This window comes from Miniopterus natalensis, chromosome 12 (genome assembly GCF_054644295.1).
Source record: "Miniopterus natalensis isolate mMinNat1 chromosome 12, mMinNat1.hap1, whole genome shotgun sequence".
Lineage (NCBI taxonomy): Eukaryota > Metazoa > Chordata > Mammalia > Chiroptera > Miniopteridae > Miniopterus > Miniopterus natalensis.
This window is the reverse complement of record NC_142092.1, coordinates 12,883,889-12,897,302: the sequence shown is the minus strand read 5'-3', so window position 1 is coordinate 12,897,302 and position 13,414 is coordinate 12,883,889. Positions and strand designations below refer to the sequence as shown.

The 13,414-nt window shown below is 37.6% G+C and overlaps 1 protein-coding gene across 5 annotated transcripts in view; it reads right to left on the bottom strand.

The window, feature by feature from the left end:
* LINGO2 (leucine rich repeat and Ig domain containing 2) overlaps positions 1-13,414 on the bottom strand; it is a 1,050,275-nt gene that overhangs the window by 573,616 nt on the left and 463,245 nt on the right. The gene's annotated exons all lie outside the window — the stretch shown is intronic.

Below are 13,414 nucleotides of genomic sequence, written 5' to 3'. Positions count from 1 at the left end.
TCTCTTATATGATCATTTCTGTATTGCTCTTTTCCTCTACGAATATATAAGCACAGCGACATGTTTTATCTTTGTATATTACACCTTTCTCCTCCCACCTGTCCTCCTCCCAAAACAGGTAACATTATTTAGGATACAGGTGTTTAACAATAGTTTACTAACTTGTGTTAAGTCAATGTTTTCCATGTGTTTTTTGTGTGTGTGTGTGGCTTTTTTTAAAAAAAAATTATAAAACAACTATTAAATTGGCATTTTCTAAAAGTTCAAAAGTCTTACTGAAAAAAAAGTTGGACACTGCTTAAACCCACATCATCTAAGTTTTTGTTTTTTTGTCTGTTTGCTTCTTTTGACAGCTTCCACAAGTCTCGTTTAAAGCCCACAGTGCTTCCATGGAGCAGGAATGAACTGCTGCAGGGACAGAGGCAGGTTAGTCTCATGCCGTTTACTTTACAATGAACTCGCATCCTTCAGCGAGGAGGGGGCGAGTCCTCCAAACTGCACCTTGTGGCTTCTTACAGACCTAACAGAATTATTGAGCACAAAGTGTGTCTGGTTCTTTAGGCAATGAGGTTGGCATTTCCCTTTTATCTAGTAAGGCATGTTGCTGAAATTCTACGCAAAAATGAAAGCAGCAGCTCCTCGGGCACATAAAAGGCATCCATTTCTGAGAGAAGGAAGAACAGAGAGGGGGGGAAGGAATAGTTGATCCTTTACTTACAAAGTCTGTGTGAGACAACAGTCATCGCACGTTAGGGACCAAAGCATCTCAGTGAGAACACCAAGCCTTAACATTGAAGCATCAGGGTTAGGCTGTATATTAAATTTCAGGGGGAAATCTATTAATTGTATATATCATAAGGATATAATGAAACTCAACATAAAACTTAGAAGGGTTATTATATTATCTACAATTTATAATCATCCTCAAAATTATTCAGATGATTTTAAGGAGTTTAACTCTAATAGAAACATGTTCATTCACCACTCTATTAGACATATATTAGCCAGGGTACTGTTATCAACAAATCCCAAATCTCAGTGGCCTACCAAAACAAAAGTTTATATCTTACTAATGCTACATATCCCGTGTGGAAATTCCACGTGGGCCTGTTTCACACATCATGCAGGTTTCCAAGTAAATGGAAGCTCTGTAATCTCATGACTAAACCACCTGGAGTAAGAGGCCCCTCAGTCATCTTGCAAGGAAAGAAAATCTGGAGGATCTCACATTGAATACCTAGGCTTGGCCATGACTCATTGAACCACTTCTCCTTAGATCCCATTGATTATAATGGCCACAAGGCCCAACCGAACAGAAAGGGGCTGAAGAAGTCTATCTCTCCAGTGTGCCTGGACCAAAAAGGGAAACTGAATAAGTGAGAACACAAGCCACCTCCATCACAAGGTACAAAAATTCAATCAGCCCATAAACATCCAGCAACATTTGGCTTCTATGCTCTGTTTTTGTTGTTCTTGTTTTTTACAGTGTATCTTTCTTTCTAAGTTCATGCTACTAGGAGGAGATGTGTGAAGAGTAGAAAAATCAATGCAAGAATATTAACCCAACACAAATAAGAGGGTAAAATACCAGGGCATCTTTATCTCCACACTTTCACAAAGGGCATTAGAGCTCAAACTCGTCCAGTTACACTGGCTGGCATTGTTTTTGGCTAAAATGTGTTCTGGGAGGTTGGTTCGCCCCTCTGATTCATCACAGCACATGACATACCCATTTTTTAAGGACTCTGAATATCACTCTTTGCAAAGTATTGCAGGGAAGACACTAAATATGGAGGTGCCTTGAGTACTATTTTTAAACCATGGATTATAAAATAATATTATAACAAAAAATAACAGCAATCAATCCATGGAAATCAAAAGGCCTATGTCAATAAACTGCCAACTTCTCTGTCAGTTTCTCATGCCGACACTAAATAGTATAAACAACTTGAGTGTTTTGCTAAATGAATTTGTATGTAATGGTTCCTCTTTATAGCTGCATACTTTATCTACTTGCTAACCAGAAAAGATTTTTCCAGAGCATGTTCAAAATTTGCACTTACAAAGATAACTTTTGAACAAATGAGCAGAGAAATTATGTCAAACACATTTGCTTAAGACAAGAGAAAAATTTGAACTAACCGGATTATCTGCGCAAAAATGCATGGGTTGTCCAAATCATTCCCCCAAAGCCCTCTTATGCTCCAAGAAAGCAAGCAGAAGCAGTTCATGTTTAATTAATGTATGCTATGTCTCGCATATTTATTTTAGAATCCAACTTTGAAATTGATGGTGTAGAGTTATATTGGTGCCCCTGGTGAATAGTTCAGCATAGGGTATTTATTTTCATTTTACCAGACATTTACAGTATGATAAACGTGAACTGGGTTGAGTGGGCATCGGGAGACCTAAATTTTGCCTCAGACTTATTTCTAAGTAGAAACTAAGCTGAGATTTTTCAGGCTTCGGATTCTTCAGCTTTGGAAGAAAGGAAATGTTTTTCATACCCCCTTCCAGCTCCTTCCCCCGTTGCCTTGGAGATTTTACATTCATACCGAGGTTTACAAATAGCTCATAGCTTTTCAGGAGTCGGTCCTCTTCATTGCAGTCATGTGCCGTAATTAGGACAACCTCTGGGGACAGAATCCCTGGACTGGACTCCCAGCTTTTCCATTATTTGCTCTCTAGTCAGTAAAATGGGAATAATAACGGCATCCAATTGGTAAGATGCTGGGAAGATTAAATGCGTTAATACTGGCAAATGCATCTAGAATGTTGGAGTACAGCAAGCAGTCAGTTGCCATTAGCTAGTATTATCATTAGGCGTTTTTTGCTATGTGAAAATACTATTACCTAGAGGTGATCCAATGTACTGAGTTACTATTAGGAGAAAGTTTGGAATAGGCTACGGACTCTGTTGATAAGGTGCGTAACGTAATTTGGGGAGCCAAAATGCATGAATAATTAGAGGGAAGCATATCACATTTTTACCAAGGAAGTAGTAACCACAATGCCCAGTGAAAAGAGCCAAAGCTTTGAGAGGCAGGAAGAGAATGTAATATTAGATGTAAAAAATAGGTATCAAAATAGGAAGCATATCTTTGGTTTTTAGCAATTGGTGGAACAGATATCCTCACTGATCGTCATGCTGAAGGCAAACTAAATGTTAGATAAAATATTAAAACCAAAAAAATGAAACATTTTAAAAAATGCATTAGTGGTCTGGCAAGAAATTTAAAAATATTTATCTATTTATTTATTTATTTATTTATTTATTTTTATCTTTATTGTTGAAAGTATTACAGATGTCCCCCTTCTCCCCCATTGAGCCTCTCTCCCCTCCTCCCACCCTCTCCCCAGGCCTTCGCCACACTCTTGTCTGTGTCCATGGGCTATGCATATATACATATAAGTTCTTTTTAAAGCAAGCGAGTTAAAGTTCAAAGAATATTAAGACAACAATATTTACATATTTTCATAAATGTCTTCATATTTGTGGGTTTCCCAATTTTCCTTCTGCTATTGATATATAGTTTCATTCTACTGTGTTTTAAAAAGATTTTTCACATAATTTTAATATTTTAAAATTTATCCAGGCTTGTTTTGTGACCTATCATCTGGTCTACCCTGGATAATATTCCATGTGAAAATGTGTATTCTGCTGCTGTTGGGTGGAGTGTTCCATACATTTCTGTTAGATTGAATTGGACTATATTGCTGACAAAATCCAGCATTTCCTTATTGATCTTCTGTCTGGTTTTCTACCCTTACTGAAAGTGGGATGTGATGTCTCCTACTATTACTGTAGAGTTTTCTGTTTTTCCTTCAGTTCTGTTACTGTTTGCTTCCTATATGAAGAGCTGGGGTGTTTGATGCACTTATAATTACTATATCTTCTTGGTGAATTGATCCTCTTATCATTAGATAATGTCCTTTTTTGTCTCTTTTAACAAAGCTTACTTAGAATTTATGTTGTCTAATTATATTTATTTTCTCTCCTCTCTTTTGGTTACTATTTGAACGAGTTATCTTTAACTTTCAACCTATACATGTCTTCGGATCTAAAGTAAGTCTCTTATAGACCATAGTTAGGTCACATTTTTGTTTTGCTTTTGAATCCAATTTGCCAATTTGTTGTTATTGTTTTTAATTGGGGAATTTACTTTACTTGTGTTTGTTGTTTTAAGCCACTATCTTTTGTAGTAATCACAGTAAGAGATAACTAACAGAATGTCTGTAGATTAATTAATAGTACCATATCAATGTAAATGTCTTGATTTTTGTAATTAACTGTGGCTATAAATAAGATGTTTCTGGTTTTAGGAAAAATATACAGAAGCATTTCATAATTCTGATGCATCATGTCTCAAATTATTCTTAAACGTTTCAGAAAGAAAAATGACAATGCAAATGTGGTAAAATGTTAACAGCTGGGGAATCTGGATGAAGATGCACGAAAACCCTTGTTACTATTTTTGCCACTACAATACATGTCTGAAATTATGCCACAACTTAAAGAGAACAAAATTCAGAGACCAAAAATTACGGACACATTAGAAAGCAAAATTTGAATAGAGCACTAAAACTAAATTTTACTTTATGAATTTCCAGAAGAAAAAGAGAGATAAAAGGGATAGAGGTAATATGTAGGTAAATAATAACTGAAATTTTCCATAATTAATAAAAAATACCAATATAAAGATTAAGTAACCTATGATCAAAAAATATATAATAAATACAAAGAATTAATACCTGCACATATTATAGTAAAACTTCAAGGTACCAAAGACAAAGAAAAACACTTAATGTAGTGGAGAGGTAGGACTGATCATCTTTAAGGAAAGCAATTAGCTTGACATCTGACTTCTAAATAGCAGCCATGCACATCAACAGCCCGTAGAATAACAAGTGAAATGAGCTAAAGCAAAATAACCATAAACTTAGAATCATATTTAATAAGATGTCTTTCAATAGTAAGAAAGAAGATAATTATGTACAAATAAAACTGAGCCTTTGCTACCAAAAGACAAATATAAATGATATTCTCAATGTACTTCTTCAAGTAGAAGAAAGTGAACTCAGATGGAAGACCTCAGGTTCAAGGGAGAAGGTAAGCAAACACAGTGAGCAACAGTCACATTTATTTATGTAAAACAAACCAAAAAAAATTGTCATTAAAACTAAAAATGGCAACAGAACTAAAATACATAAAAATTGCATATAAAATTAAAGGGTACTGATTGTAGTTAAGCTATACCATGCTCTTATATTGTTTAGAAGGGGAGTGAAGATTGAGCTTCACATTTTAGTGAGTTTCTCTATGGATGATACATTTCCAATATAAGCATCAAGCTAGAAAAGGTAATAAAAGTATTAAGCTAATGGAGGGAAATACAAATGAGAATAACTAATCAATTCTAGGCAATTTAGCAACAGCCGAAGAAACACAGGAATGACTAGACACCCTCAAAATAATATTGAAGATATAAAAATATATTAGCATTGTAATTAATTTAAATATACTGAATACTTTCATTAAAATACAAAATTTAAAACAGTGGCTAGCTCTTGTAAGTAGGAAATTATGACTCCATTTGTGTAAAATTAAAAGAAAACTATGCCTGGCCGGCATGGGTCAGTGGTTGTCAACCCATGAACTAGGAGATCACAGTTCCATTTCCCTTCAGGGCACATGCCTGAGTTTCGAGCTCCATCCCCAGTAGGGGGCGTGCAGGAGGCAGCTGATCCCTGACTCTCTCTCATCATTGATGTTTCTCTCTCTCTCCCTCTCCCTGCCTCTTTCTGAAATCAATAAAAACATATTTTTTAAAAAATAAAAACAAAAAATTATAAATTATGTACCCCACAAGAAATATATATTGGGAAAAATGTGTGAAAACCGTAATGAAAAGCAAAAAAAGAATGGTAAACTCAATTTGGAAGAGAGGTCATGTTCTGAAAGGAAAGGGACTGGGTTGGGGAAGAATATTTGAGCTACACGGGATGGCGTACATAATGTTATGCACATTGTAGTTTTATTTACACCTTGTGCATATTGTAAACATTTTTTCATATGCCAAACTATTCAATAAAACCGATTTTAAAAAGAGGTAACTCAGAAATAAAAGAGTCTGGACGGACGTAGAATGTGTTGTGTTGCTGTTGTGGGGCTAGGCTGTGCTGTCGAATGGCGAAGGAGAGCTGTTTTTGATGGAGAAACCAGCATAATTAGATAACTGCAAAAACTTCACCTGGGCCAGGCCTCGATGACCATTAAGCTCTGCCAGATAGTTAAGTGTAGTAGATAGCAAAATTGCACCAGTTCCTCTCTCCTCCCTGGATTCCCTGCCTTTCTAGTGTTACTTTGCAACTATTCTCATCAAGAGGTAGAATCCATTTGTCCAGGTCTTGTATCTGGACTGGCCTTCTGACTTGTTTTGGCCAATAGAATGCAGCCAAAGCAATATTGAGCCAGTTCAAAGCAGTGGCCGGGAGAGTCTTGAATGCTTTGTCTTGAAACCCTGCCATCCACTCTGTGAATTTGTCCAAACTAATCAATTGTATGATAAGAGACACATGCCCAGTCACTCTGGTGCCTTAGCTAGAGAACTGCAAAATGTAAGTGAGTGAGGCCATTGTAGACTAGCCAGCCCTGCCTACGCACTGTGACCATATGCATAAGTTCAGCTGAAATCGGTGGAGCCTAAGCTCACCCAAACCACCCCTTGAGTCACAGACCTGTGAGAAACAATCAAATAATTATGTTAAGTACCTGAGTTTGGGGATAGTTCATTACTCAACAAAAAACTGTGTAATCTTAAAGCAAATGTGAAAATTAAACTGATTTTATAATCCTACAAGCACTATTTATTTCCTTCCTATTTTTTCCTGAAAGCACTCATAAAACATGTTTACCTAGTTATAAATTTATAAACCCATGAAATACATTGTAGAAATGAATATTTCTATTGTATAAAAACATCCCCATTTTGGAATATTTGAGATAAGAAAGTCTTCAAAAATAATACAATCTAAGAAAACAGGTTTTAAATTACTTTTTAAAAATTAAATGGAATAAAGTTTCTTAAGGATAAAATAGAAAAACTCGAGGGAAAATGCCCAGGTATGAAACTGAGAGATGCTGACCTCCCTCGTCCTGATTTGCGGCACCGTGGAAACCCTGCTGTACCGCAGAGCCACGGTGTTCATGAGAACAAGAGAACAGGGGCGGCAGAAGGTATTTTTAACAAAGTCATCAAGGCACTCATGAGGGTGGCATATTTTCCATGAACAAGCAGCATGACTTAGTACCTGCTCTAACACCACTCGCGGCATAAAGGACACGGCGCTCTCAGGATACTGCTTTCCCACAGGGAAGTCAACAGTGAACGAGGAAAGCTCACAGGCTCTGGCAGCTGATTGGTGAATTAATTAGGGATTGCACTTCTTCAATGCTATTGTAAATTACATGTGGAACACGTATTCGGAGTCATAAAAAGATTTCAAGGATCCGAGGTGCCATGCAACAGTAGGGCCTAAAGCAATCCGAATCCAGAGGGAGGCCCAATGCAAACAGGTTTTCTAGAGACGCGCTGAGATTAATCTTGCTTATCTCCCGTTCCCAGGGGAAAATCTAGTCTGGCTAGTAGCACAATTATTTAGGTTCCGAGCAAAAGGAATTGCTCTTGTTACCACTCTCCAATTTTTTTTTTTTTAATACAGACTTCATATTTATAAACCTTTACCCATCCCTAAAGTCATTCCTCCTTACTTAACCCACCAAATGGCAGGAGATGTTGGAGACAGGGCACAGAGAGAACCAGGTTCCGCTCCGCAATGCCCACGTCCCCATCACTGCCGCCTATGTTCTCTTAAGAAATACTCTTTTGCTGTAGCCCCTCATTGCTAAGTACACCTTGTTATGTAACAGATTCATCACTTGTGTGATCTTGGGCAACTAATTTAATTTCAGTATCTTCGTTAGCAGAATGCGGATGGCGATGATATATATTCATTTCATGGGGCCGTACGGGCTTCCTGAAGAAAATGTTGTAAAGTGCGTAAAAGGGTGCCGGGCACAAGGCAAGTGTTATAAAAGTTGTTGCACGAATATTGAAGAACGGTGTTCTCCTATTGCCACTGTTCCTTTACCATTGAAACTTTTGGTTGCCTAGCGGACAAAGAGTTTGATTTCTCACCTTCTGAACGAACATGGGTCCTTCCTCGGAAAATACAGCTTTCCCAGAGTTGAAACACAGAACTCCTAACGGAGCTTCACATATCGAGAGTTGGAGTGTGAGGTCTCACAGATTTACTCTGTTTTCCTATTATCTTCTGTAACCGAAGGGCAAGGAGCCAAGAAGTCGAGGTGCAGCTGTAGTTCGAGCAGCTCCCCCTTACCCCATGGCAAGGGCAAGGGCAAGGGCAAGGGCAAGGGCAAGGGCAAGGGCAAAGGCAAGGGCACTGGCCCGCAGCAAACGCAAACCCCAGTCGGTGCGATTCAGCTCCTACTTTAAGCAGAGCCCTGGGCCGGGCCATGAAGAGAATGGACCCAAGCACTGAAATGAGCTCCTCTCCCTTGGATATCCCCAAACATCTATGAAGAAAACCTTAAACTCTTCTAATAAAACTTGGATCCCCGGAAGTACACATGGGTATAGAAAGAACACATAAAAAGTTATTCTTAATTTTTGTTCCTTTCCCTTCCTCTGTGGGCTATGCACTGAAGATAACTGTTGAGTCCTAAGTGGTCAGCTGCATATACTGTTTACTTGCACACGGATGAGTGAGAAGCGAACGTAATAGATGCTCAGTACAGGCGTGCTTTGGTAGGCCAAGAGCTGTGGTCAAAAAAGGAGCTGCTTGGTGGAACTTCTTACTTTTGTATTTGACCATAGCTAACATTTACAGAGAACGTGTTAATATATTAAGTGATTAGCTTCTTTAATCTTCAAAACACCACTAACCATCTCACTGTAAAGAAAATGAGGTGGTATCCTGAGCAAATCTACCCTTGATTTAAATAAAAGAGATGGGGCGCACGTTTAGACTGATCCCAGAGCAGCAATGCTTCACTACCACGTACGTCATTAGATTCATTTTCCTTGACAGATATTCGACACATTAGATTCTGAGCTTCCTAGTACCCTACACACACATGCCAATAAATCTAATGCATAATTCAGTGGGTTCACAAGTTAAAAATAAACAAGTTGCCAGGAGAAGCTCTGCTCTTTGGAGAGCTGACACTGGAGGAAAGCATGTCCCAAGGTCTCCTCGATGGAGGAGGCCTAGAAAGAATACAGAAAACCACACCGTGATAAACAACACTACTACAGCAAATGCAAGCATGCCTTTCTAGCCTCTCAAGCACGAATTAGTGTAAGTCAATTGCATTGATTCAAGCTGTGGTTGAGTGAAAACACTTCTACAGAGTAAATATGGAGATTTTAATAGTCTTGCTTAATCCATTGATAAAATTTAAGCTGTATAGATGAATGACAAGGCTTCATATCATTCAGGCAGTCCTTCCCGAATATTACATCTTGCCTCCACTTTGCTGATTAATACTGGCTGTCAGAAATAGTGATGTACATATTATATGATGACTAACATACCACAGATATTTGGTGTTACTAAGTAAGGAGGAACCTGTAGGTTTAAAAGCATGCATAGTTTTGGCATCTTCTCATAACTGGACAGAGCCTAACCAGACACTTACTTAGACAGACTACCATCCCACCCATGCAGACAAGTACAAAAGGGACTATTTTATAGCCAGTTTTGTCCAGATTTTCCTCAGGACAAAAGTCTGGTTTTATTCAATACATGAAACAGAAGTCTGATTGAAAGGATATCTTATTCTAGTCATAATTTTAAACCATTAAAAAATGATACCCATAAAATACTTAACTTTATGCTGTAAAATAAACTCATAGGTAACTGAGTAATTCTTGGGTTCTCAGTCAAGGTCAGTGAAACGGGAAAGCATAAAGTCCTTAACAGCTGATTTTAAGTCACTCTTTCTTACTATCATTAGTACGTGAGCCTCAGTGACAACATCGTACTGGGAGAAGTTTTACCTCCTCTCCTCACAGACCAGTAAACTGAGCCCTGGAGACCTCATGGAAATTCCAAAGTGACAGATACAGTGAGAGCGAAGCCACCGCAGGAATGCTGACACTGGACCTGGAATTGGAACCACAAAACCTTCTGCCTCACTATGGGCAACTTACGTCAGATAGAGAGAACTCATAGATTCTGGGAACCAGAAAGAACCTTGGGGCCAGATGCAAATTGTCATCTCTTCAAACACTGATTGATACATGAGTCCCTGGTGAGAAGCAGTTGGCTAGCCAACCACACCTGGTGACATCTTTAGAGGCAGGACTCTCAACCCTTTATGGAATCGCCCATTCTATTTAGGAAGAAATTCTAATTTTTACATTTTTTGTTTGTTTTTTGTTTACTTAAATTAAACCCATATAATATTATTTTAAAAATCTTTCCCATGTTGGATCACATGGCACTCAAATGTCTCAGGACCTCTCTCAAGTCACAGCCATAAACGTCTAGCCTCCCTTCCATCTGCGTGACTCAAATATTTACAGAGAATTATCATCATCTCTAAAACTGGAAAGTCTTACCTTCTCAAAACAAGGTAAACCTAATAATTTCAAATGTTCAGATCGCCTCATTATCCTGTTTGAGCTGAGCAGTTATTCCTGCGTTTTCAATGTCCTGCTCCGCCTTGTGGGCACGGCTGCAGTTTTGGAGGGGTCTCTGCTCAGGGCACTGACTTGTTTCTCAGGCCCTTCTCTGTTCAATACGCTGTTAATGCCGTTCACATTCTCATTGCACGTTGGTCATCACACTGGTGATATTTACCTTTTAAACTTAAATCGGCGATTCTTTGTACAACATAAAATGCCTCAGCTTTATTCACATTTTATCTCACTCTTTACTAATATAGATTTTTAAAACAAATTCTGATGGCTTTAGAATGGAGAAAATAATTGTTTAGAACCTTGTCAAAGGCTTTGAGGAAATAAATATTAGAATAGCCCTGCCGCTGCTGCTCCATAGTTGAGCATCAAGCTATGAACCAGGGGGTCAGGGTTCAATCCTAGGTCAGGGCACATGCCTGGGTTGGGGGGTTGATCCCCATTAGGGGGTGTGCAGGAGACAGCCAATTGATGATTCTCTCTCATCACTGATGTTTCTCTCTCTCTCTCCCTCTCCTTTCCTCTTTCTGAAATCAATTTTAAAAAATGTTTTAAAAAAGATTAGCAATAAAAAATAGGTAAATAGATCAGTACCTGTGGGGGTTGTGGGGACCATTGTTAAAATCTCCCTTTGCCATTTTAGATGAAGACTTTTCCCCCCCAGATGTGCTATATTTATTTTTCCTATTTTATTTTATGTTATATTTTATTTTATTATTTAATTTTATTATTTTTTCCCATCACTATTTATCCCCCATACCCTCTAACACCTCCACCAACCCCCCTTGCCCCTGTAATTGACTCTCTTCATATAAAATGAGAAAGACAAAAGAGAAAGAGCCAGTACTGCAAGAAGAAGGGCTTGAAAATGTTAGTGAAAATGAGCTTAATTGTTAGAACAAGAACCTAGAGGATCCAAGCTCTGTCCTTTCCTTCTGCTTATGTTACATGCTTTAAACTCTTGTTAAAATGAAACTTCTCAGTGCAGACAAATTCCCATATGGCTTTGATGTTTTATAAAAATTCCATCAAAATCAAATGAAATATTAATTTTCAAATAACCTCTAGTCATTTAATAAATTAATAGTGCATGTTTCATTTTTTGCAGAAAAAATGAAATAACCTCCTATCTACTATCCAGGTACATCTGAAGACAGTGTTCTCTGGGTTTACAATCAGGGAGACATTGTAGGACTTCCCATGAAGGAAAAAGAGCTTAATTTATCAGGATTATTTAAACTGGCTAAAGGAAGTATAAAAGAAATACTAAGAAATACTCAAAGAAGTAATTATATTTCATAGTGTCTTCAAATCCCATCCAATTTATCATATTTTAAGTGGTATTAAATGTTCTTTTTGATTGGAAGAGCCCTGTAAGTGAGAGATAGTTTTGTGCTGTGCAAATGAGCAATTTCCCCCAATTCTCTTCACATAACTGCCTGTCCATTTTCCTCCTATTATCTTATCCAAGTTAACATAATGGACCAGACCCTTGTAAAATGTGAGCCATATGCTTCATCATGCAGTTCATAATTTAAATTTTATCAATGATGCTATTATTTAAAAAAAAAAAAAATCTGACCAATTCAATATATTCCACGCATATTTAATTTCTCTATTACCCCTTGAAATATATTTCTTTTTAATTTAAGCCTATATATCTATGCGTGGGGAGTGAGTTTCCTTTGGATCCCGAAACAGCATCCTAGACTGGTGTGCATGCGTGTTCCTGTGTGTACCATTTATAGCTGGGTAGGCCATTTACATACGAGTCATTCCTTCCTTGCTATTATTGTGTGTCTGGTAGACATGTGAAAAGGTGCTGGAAGCTGGCATATTCCCTTTCTAGGAACCCAGCTTTCAGAAGAAAATGTCCTTTGCTTCATTTCTTGGTCTTCATCATGACACGGAGATATAGTCCCACATGGCCCCCCTTCGTTGCTTTAATGAGCCTTTCTTAAGAGTTAGTAGCCATGCTTTACCCTCCTGGGCATCCCTCAAATCCTAATTCCTTTCTCAAGAATTTTATGTGAGGAAAAGAAAGCAGTGACTGCAAATGTCTCAATTTATGAACAACTGAAAACAAAAAAAATTAAAGAAATAATTAAAAAAATAAAAACCTTGTTGGGATGCTTGGTAAAGGACTACCAGCAAAGAAAGAAAAGGTAGAAAACCTAATAAGATTTACCAAAAAAGAAAACACTCAAAAAAACAAAAAAAAAGTCATCCACATCACACATACTGAAGCTCTGAAAGGGTACGAGGCAGTTTCTACTCTTATAAATGCAATTTTTGCAAATAGAGAGTGAGCAAATGTTATACCTCCCAAGGAGAATGAAACCCAAAAGTCCAGAATAACTCAGGGCCACTTCAAAGTCAGAGTAATATACATCCAATGTCACTACCCATGTCATAAGTATTAATAAAGAAGATATCTTTAGCCATTACACGTTATATGTAACATAGTTTATACATTATAAACCATATGCTAACATGGTTTGAAAGTACAGAGATCACTATAAGCAAACAAAAACCATGTACAGACTCTCTGAAACATATCCTCATAGAATATTTATGACCGTTTTACAGAGAAAATTGTATAAGGCCAGCATTGGATTGTCAGTATGACAGTAACTTCCCCAGTCACTTTGGAGCCAACAAACCAGAGTAACTACTGAATTAAATATATG